Genomic DNA, 7518 nt, shown 5'->3' with positions numbered 1-7518 from the left:
ATAGGGCAGACCAGTTCCAATTACAAAGCGTTCGTGGGCAACCAAGTGTCTGAGATTCACACAATTATGAGTGAGCTGGAGTCCACCCTGGGGGCGGGCACGGTTTACTGGAGATGTGTTCCGACAGAGTACAACCCTGCTGATAACATCACCAGGGGACTACACCCAGCTCAGCTCAAAGAAGGAAGAGCGTCTGACAGGACGCTTACAGTACCGGAGCTGAGATCTGCTCAGAATTACCTAGTGAACAGGGCACAAGCTAAATCGTTTGGTGAGGAGGTATACGTACAGCTCTTAGAGAAGGGTCGAGAGATCCATAAACGGAGCAGAATCAAGTCCTTTGATCCGAGATTGGAAGATGGATATTTGGTTGTAGATGGAAGGCTACAGAAAGCCCAGGCCATACCATACAGTGCACGACATCCCAATATCATTGACTCACGTCATGAGCTTGCACAGCTAACACTGGACGAAAAAACGGATTTACGAATGTTTGCGAGTTGAGAAAATGTGTGGTAAATTTGGGGCTGTAAATTTGTATTAAATTTGCACTGACGGGTAAAGTGCGAGCAAATTTGTATATTTGTTTTTGAGGAATTTATGGACAAACGTAAAGTAAATGCAATGGTTTGATGCAAATTTTCTTAATATTTGCCACATGTGCAAATCTTTAATATTTCTACAAATTTGCTCAAATTTGCTTTCTTTACAAAGATAGCAGTTTGACTTGACTGTAAATGCAGACAAAACATGTTGCAAAATCAATAGTTTGCAGCAATGTTTGCTCATATTCTTCAGGGATACCGAAAAAGTACATTTGCTTCTAATTTACTTGTATTTACTGTACGCGCCAAAATAATAAAGTGCTATAAATTTTACTATCCTAAATTTGCACATTTGCAGCATATACAAATTCATATTTGCCAGGGGGCAAATATGGTGATTTACATAACGTTTGCCTTACGGTCGAAAGCGCTGTGGTCATGACATATGCTACACTTTTGACTTATTTTGCTTCCGTGGTAAATTTAAAATCTCAACTGTTACAATTACAAGAGGTGGTACAATTGAAATGATGTTTGTCTTTAGTCTTTAGCGACTGAATAATAATAACTGGAGGGTACGATGAAATACCACTGAAGTGAAATGAATATCAACTGATCAGAAATATATTAGGCAAATACATGATTAATTAGAGAAAGGTGGAAAACCGTTTTAGCAAAGTTTGTTCTTTATGTAGCTGAAATGAACTCATGAAATAGAGATCTGTTGGGCGGCTTTATGCCATTTTGGTAGTTTTACTGTTGATCACCAAGGGTAAATAAAGGTTTATCACTATCATCATTATCATTATTTTTATTGTCACAATTGATCCAACATGTTTGTCCAAAACTGAAAGTTATAACATTGTATATGGACAAAACGAAACAGGCTACCCAACTTCAGTCACTATTTGCCACAAAGAAAGCAAGCAAATTAACACATTTAATGGGCCTGGATGTCCAAGTACTAAAACTAGATGTTTCAAAGGGCAATTAATTTTGACGAAACGTAAGATAAACAGACCAAAGCAAATCTACTGGAACAAAGGTCCAGGCCAGGGAAAAAACACACGCTGGATTCCAGTTCATCAGCTTGTCGAAAACGTCGGTACTTTCAAGATCAAGTGGAATGCCATTCTTCCATGCTTTCATCGATTCTGACTTTGTCTCTGCGTTTCGGGACAAGGGAAAGAAAACAGTTTGGCAAACATGGGATGTTTTTGAAGACGTCTCAAGCACTTTCGCCAAACTCAGTCAAAGCCCTTTGACATTCGATGATACTGACCTTCCCATCTTGGAAAAGTTTGTGGTAACAATTTACGAGAGATCGAGTGCAGCGCCGACAGTCAACGAGGCAAGACTTGACCTTTTTGCTCGAAAACAGACATCCTACTTATCAATACCACCTACTCAAGCCTCCCTGAAGGAACATGCAAAGCGAGCTGCCTACCAGGCCAGAATGATATGAGGTCAGACAATGGACCCCCAGGATAGACAGACGAGGTGATGTGTGGCAAGTAAACTGGACCGACCTTCCTTCAATAGCAACAAGCTGCCAGGGGTTAACAAAGTGTGGGTGTAAGAAAGGTTGTAGCCGCAGGTGTAAATGTTACCGATGTGGTCTAACGTGTACAGCACTTTGTAGCTGCATGTGTCAGAAACTAAGGTAGCTTCCATAGTCAGAACAAAACAGTTTATAATGTCAAATGTAATTAGTGTATTCGTCAGAGAAAGAGCTATTTTGAAGGGAGTGAACTACTGGTTATAATGTTTCTAAATATTTTAGCACAAGAAAAGCCAAGCAACAGATTGCAGACTGGTATTTACACCAGTCTATAACCTAAAACAGTATGTAGTGAAAAGATGTATTTAAGTCTTGTAGACTTTGGCGGTTATATTGAAAAATGATATTATCCAAAAATATGCCAATAGTCTAAAAAAGAAAACAAAAGTAGCTCGATTGAATTAATTGCAAGAGGTTTCATGTTTATTTTTGTTCATTTTCATGTTTGTATCACAAAATGAACCGGTCTAAGTAGTGACAGGGTGCATTTAAGTCAGATAGACTTTGGACGCCATATTGGAAAACGACATAAACAAGAAATTCAAGTAGTTCATCGCCTGGGTTAATAGCGGAAAGACTGAAGTCTGTTTGTATTTAGTTTCATGCTTATATCGCAAAATGTACATTCTGTACACTTCTGGTGCGTAAAATAAGATACTAGCATAACGTTCAAATGGCGTGCACACAACGAGAACACATTCAGTTTCTTTATTGTTACTTGTAAGTTGTACTACCTAAAAGCAACATGGTTCAGTTATAAGTTTTTTTATGTTTAGACAATTTTACTGAAAATACACTTCCAGTGGTGGTGGGTACGGGCATTTGTCAGCAAGGTACACACCATGTACATTTTGCCAACTGCGCTCAAGCGAATTTTCAGGTTCTTCTTGAAATCCAAAAAGGCGAAGTAGTTTATAATGTCCCCAAACACCCACTCCACTGATGCTCTAACACGACTCACTGCAGTGTTGTATTCATTCTGTATAGGCGTGATCCTGGCTCCTTTGAATGGTCCTTGGAGGTGTATGTTAAGGGGGTAGGCCGGATCCCCATAACACACAAGGGTTGTCCAAGAGGAGACAACGAGTGACGTTGCAAGTCGGCAAGTAAACCGGACTCTGCCAGCATGCCGCTGTCTTGTCGTCTTCCCTCGATTGGGCCAAATAGATTAGCTATCAAACCATTTGGGGCCACAATTGACTGAAATTTTATCGCGTGGATCCTCTTGTGTCCGTTGTACAGAACTCTTTGATTTTCCCCAGGCCCAGAAACTGGCCTTGCGTAACGTAACTTGACAGTCGACAGAAGGAGGTTGTCGTCCCAGTTCCTTTCGGTCGCGAACGCCGTCGTCAAACCCACCCGTTGTCGTTGCGTAAGGTCTCTGTAGTTACCGCCAGACAGTGAAGCCCCTCGAACAGAAAATGGGAAACCTACCTGAATGTAGACTTGAAGTAGGGATGGTGTTCAGGAACACTGGAGTTGACAATGCTTGTTAAGGAGAAGCGTAACGAGGTCAAAGATTATGGCTGCTTGTTTGTTTGCATGAGTACAAGAGCTTGCCATCTTGAGTTGGTGAATATTCTTTCAACAGATCATTTCATTATGATCTGTGGATTGAGTGGATTTCCACCTCCCCCCCACCCCCTTTTTAAAGTAAAAATTAAAAAATGCTATTAAAAGTGCAATAGAAAACAAATATGTTTCCATCTCTTTGTTAAAAGTCCAATGAAATAATATATAGCAAGAAAAGTCACAAATAAACTCGTTTATCCCTGTAAAACCTCGTTTTGATTCTTACAGCCGAAGTCTTTGTTGCGCAATGCGCGTTTTCAAAACTTTGATTCACATTGGTTTTTCTGCTCCATCCGTCAAACAGTGTGTACTGAGCCAATAAGGATCTCGTCCTGTTTCACCTAGTGCAGTCACCTAGTGCAGTCACCTAGTGCAGTCGACAGAAGCCAGTCGACTGCACTAGACAAAACAGGCCGAGATCCTGATTGGCTCAGTTCACACGCATTAAAGAATTTTTGAGCCGCCATTTTGTATAGCAATCGCAAACACGATGAAAAGGCAGAGCTCCCTTGACACGTTCCTCTCAAAAAAACGGTAAGCAAAAGTTACATTTAATAAGCTGTCAATGATATTTTATTACTCAATGTACTCTACCGAATAGCTAAAAGTATCAATTCATAGAGCGGATTCTTATATCATTTTAGCGACAATACTGGTGCCAGTTCAGTTGGTGAATGCGCTGAAGCCGAATTCAATGAAGCTACAGAAAATCTAGAGCCTCCCGCTAAATCTCCGACTATTTCACGGAAGTAGCATGAATTGAAAATATTTATTTGTATGTGATATTTTCATACTGATAGACCTGGAATGTCATGTGTGGAAAAGGAAAAGTTACATTCGTATCTCGTCGGGATGCATATCAATAATAATAATAATAATAATAATAATAAATGTATTTAGTTTCGGATAGAAGTGCGCAGTTAACGTTTGATGTTAGACACTTACGATAATACTTGTGGTCATGAATACCTCGTTCCGAATGATTCCGCTTCAATTGTTGGGCTGTATGACAAAAGTCGCATTGTTCAGATATCGGCAAACACGTTAAATTACACGGATAAAGTGCAGTTTCTCAATAACTGTTAGCGACCGACCCATGCATCCTCCGATCTTGACACTCAACGATGGAAATCAGGAAATCAGATCGGGGAAATCAAATTTCAAGTTAAATGACTGGATCAACAAAAATGGTTTAACTTAGCTTACAGTACTGATCCAGACCACACCGAAGCATGGTGTATGACGTGTTTGCTTTTCTTAAGAGAGAAAGAAAAAGAGTCACTAGGAGCATTTGTGAAAACTCTATTTCCAGATGTCCAAAGAGAAGTTGGATGGCCACGAAACCACAGAGTACCACAAGAAAGCTTTTGACCGCGCATATTCTATACGAGCTCAAGTGACAGATATGGAAAAATGCATTGACGCAGAGATCGACTCGGTGAGAATGCAGAATATCCAGTCTAATAAAACAATATTGCCTCATATTGTAGATGCTGTTGTGTTGTGTGCAAAGCAGCAGATTGCTTTTCGTGGACACAGGGATGATCGTATAGAGTTCGCTGAAACACCTCACGGAAAATGAAGGGAATTTCATCACTATCTTACGTGTTCTCGCAGAAAGCAACCCTCAATTAAAAAAAGCATCTGGTAACGGGACCATTAAGTGCACGCTACACAAGCAAAACCGTACAAAATTAAATAATTACAGTTATGGCTGACTTGATTCGTGACTATTTCCGACAATGTCTTGAAAACACCCCCCACTTTGCATTGCTTGCCGACGAAACCACATCTGGAGGACGTGAAGTACTGTCGGTATGTCTTCGCCTGCTTGACTTTGCAGACCTGTCCAATCCTATACAGCGCGACCTGTGTGGCCTGCCTAGAACCAATGGATCAGTTATAATAGCCACAACAATACGGGATAGCTTACAAAGGCGGAAGGTAGATATTGCTAATTTTCGTGGTCAGACGTACGACACGACAGCGTCGATGAGTTCTAACAAGAATGGAGTACAAGCGGAAATTGCTAAGTATGCGCCAGACGCAGAGTACCAAGGTTGCTGTCTCTATTCTCAAAATCTCGTTATCTGTCATGCGTGTTAGATAAAATTAGTGCAAAATATGATGGATTGCTGTCGTGAACTCTACAGTTTCTTTGACAATTTTCCGAAACGACAAAGCTTTATGAATATCGTCATTGATGCACATTCTCCAGAGAGCAAGAAACGAAAGTTGAAAAACGTATGCAAAACGAGATGGGTCGAGCGACACTCAACATTTGAAACCATCTTCGATCTGTACGAGTACATAGTCCTCACCTTGGATGAAATCTGTGAGCCAACAGATGACGACCGGTTTTACCCGAATGACGAAGAATGGAGCTGGGACGCCAAAAACTAAAACACTTGCAAATGGACTGCGGCATACTATGAGGAGCTTTGGGCATATCTTCAACTTCGTCTGTGCAATGGAAATGTTGGAGCCAGTGCTACCATTAGTCTCGTCCCTAAAAGGTCACCTTGTAGACATATATTTTGGTTTTCAGACGGTCAAAGACGTCACAAGCTTCTACAGTGAAATTCGCACTGAAATCGATTTGTGGTTTTTGCACATTTACCAGAAAGTATTGGATCTTTCTGAGCTGGCACAATCTACCGAAGAACGTCCACGTGGGTGTAGTATAGAGCGGAACCGGAATAACACCCCGGCAGAGTCAGTCGCAGATTACTTGAAGCAGACGGTGGCAAAACCTTTCCTGGACGTCATTTGTTCAGAACTGGAATGCCGATTCAACAAGGAAAAGCAGGCACACTATGAGCTTTGTGCTCCCATTCCTACAGTAATCGTTACCAAGTCATGTGAAAGAACAGCAGAACTTGCGAAGGTACTGCAAGGGAAGTGGGAACACTTGCTGCCGATCTCTGAAAGTGCTCTCTTTCGTTGGAAAAGTTATTGTGAGCAGCAGGCGTTAGACAATGTATCTGTCAGATGCCTTTTGTCAAAACATGCTTATAACTTGTTTTTCCCTAATGTCAGGGAGCTTCTCAAGATACTAGCTGTACTGCCAATAGGCAGCACGGAAGCGGAGCGATCGTTCTCCTGTGTAAGAAGGGTACATACGTGGCTTAGGAGCATTGCCACAGTGTTCGTATCCATCGCGATCAGGTGTGCGACAATTACATGGCAATGCATTCAAGACGAATGTTGTCAGCTTCCCTCCTCAGCCAATAATCAGGTTGTAAGTATGGTATTCTTAGTTTACTGAATTGGAGGAAACATCTTCTAACAAGACACACTAATAGTGAAGTTGTTTCGTCGTTCAAATTGAGTTCAATATTTCGCGGTTCCGGCCATGTAATTACAGTAACAGTAAATACACCAATGCTGCCTCTTTATGGACGGACCATCAGGTATTTTAAGGGGGTGGGTTGGATTCAGCTTTTTCGTCTTGCGCGACTTTTTTCTGGGGTATCATTTGTGCTAGATTTTTTCGTATGCCATGGCTTTGCATGATTTTTTATTTTTATTTTCCCCATTCAGGTTGACAGCTTGCATGATTTTTTGAGGGGGATTTCTGCTGCCCCTCGCCCCCCTAGAATATCTAATATTCCGTTCCTTATCCACCCCCTTTTTAAAATCCTGTATCCGCCCCTGAGGAATGTTCCATGATATGGTACAAACTTTGTTGTCTCAAGCAACTAGATGCGCAGAGAATACAGAACTTTTGTGCACCAAAAGAGACTTTGGGAAAGACTTGCGCAGTGTACGAAGAAAACGCTGAAAGCGGTGCTGAAAGATAGAGTCGTCCCTAAAGAAGCACTGAGGACATCTCTGGTT

At 41.3% G+C, this 7518-nt stretch overlaps 1 pseudogene; it reads left to right on the top strand.

The window, feature by feature from the left end:
* The first annotated feature begins 6046 nt into the window (after positions 1-6046).
* LOC138005435 (52 kDa repressor of the inhibitor of the protein kinase-like) lies at positions 6047-6912 on the top strand (annotated as a pseudogene).
* Positions 6913-7518: the final 606 nt, after the last annotated feature.

The sequence above is a fragment of the Montipora foliosa genome, chromosome 6, assembly GCF_036669935.1.
Source record: "Montipora foliosa isolate CH-2021 chromosome 6, ASM3666993v2, whole genome shotgun sequence".
NCBI lineage: Eukaryota > Metazoa > Cnidaria > Anthozoa > Scleractinia > Acroporidae > Montipora > Montipora foliosa.
This window is presented reverse-complemented; position numbering and strand designations above follow the sequence as displayed.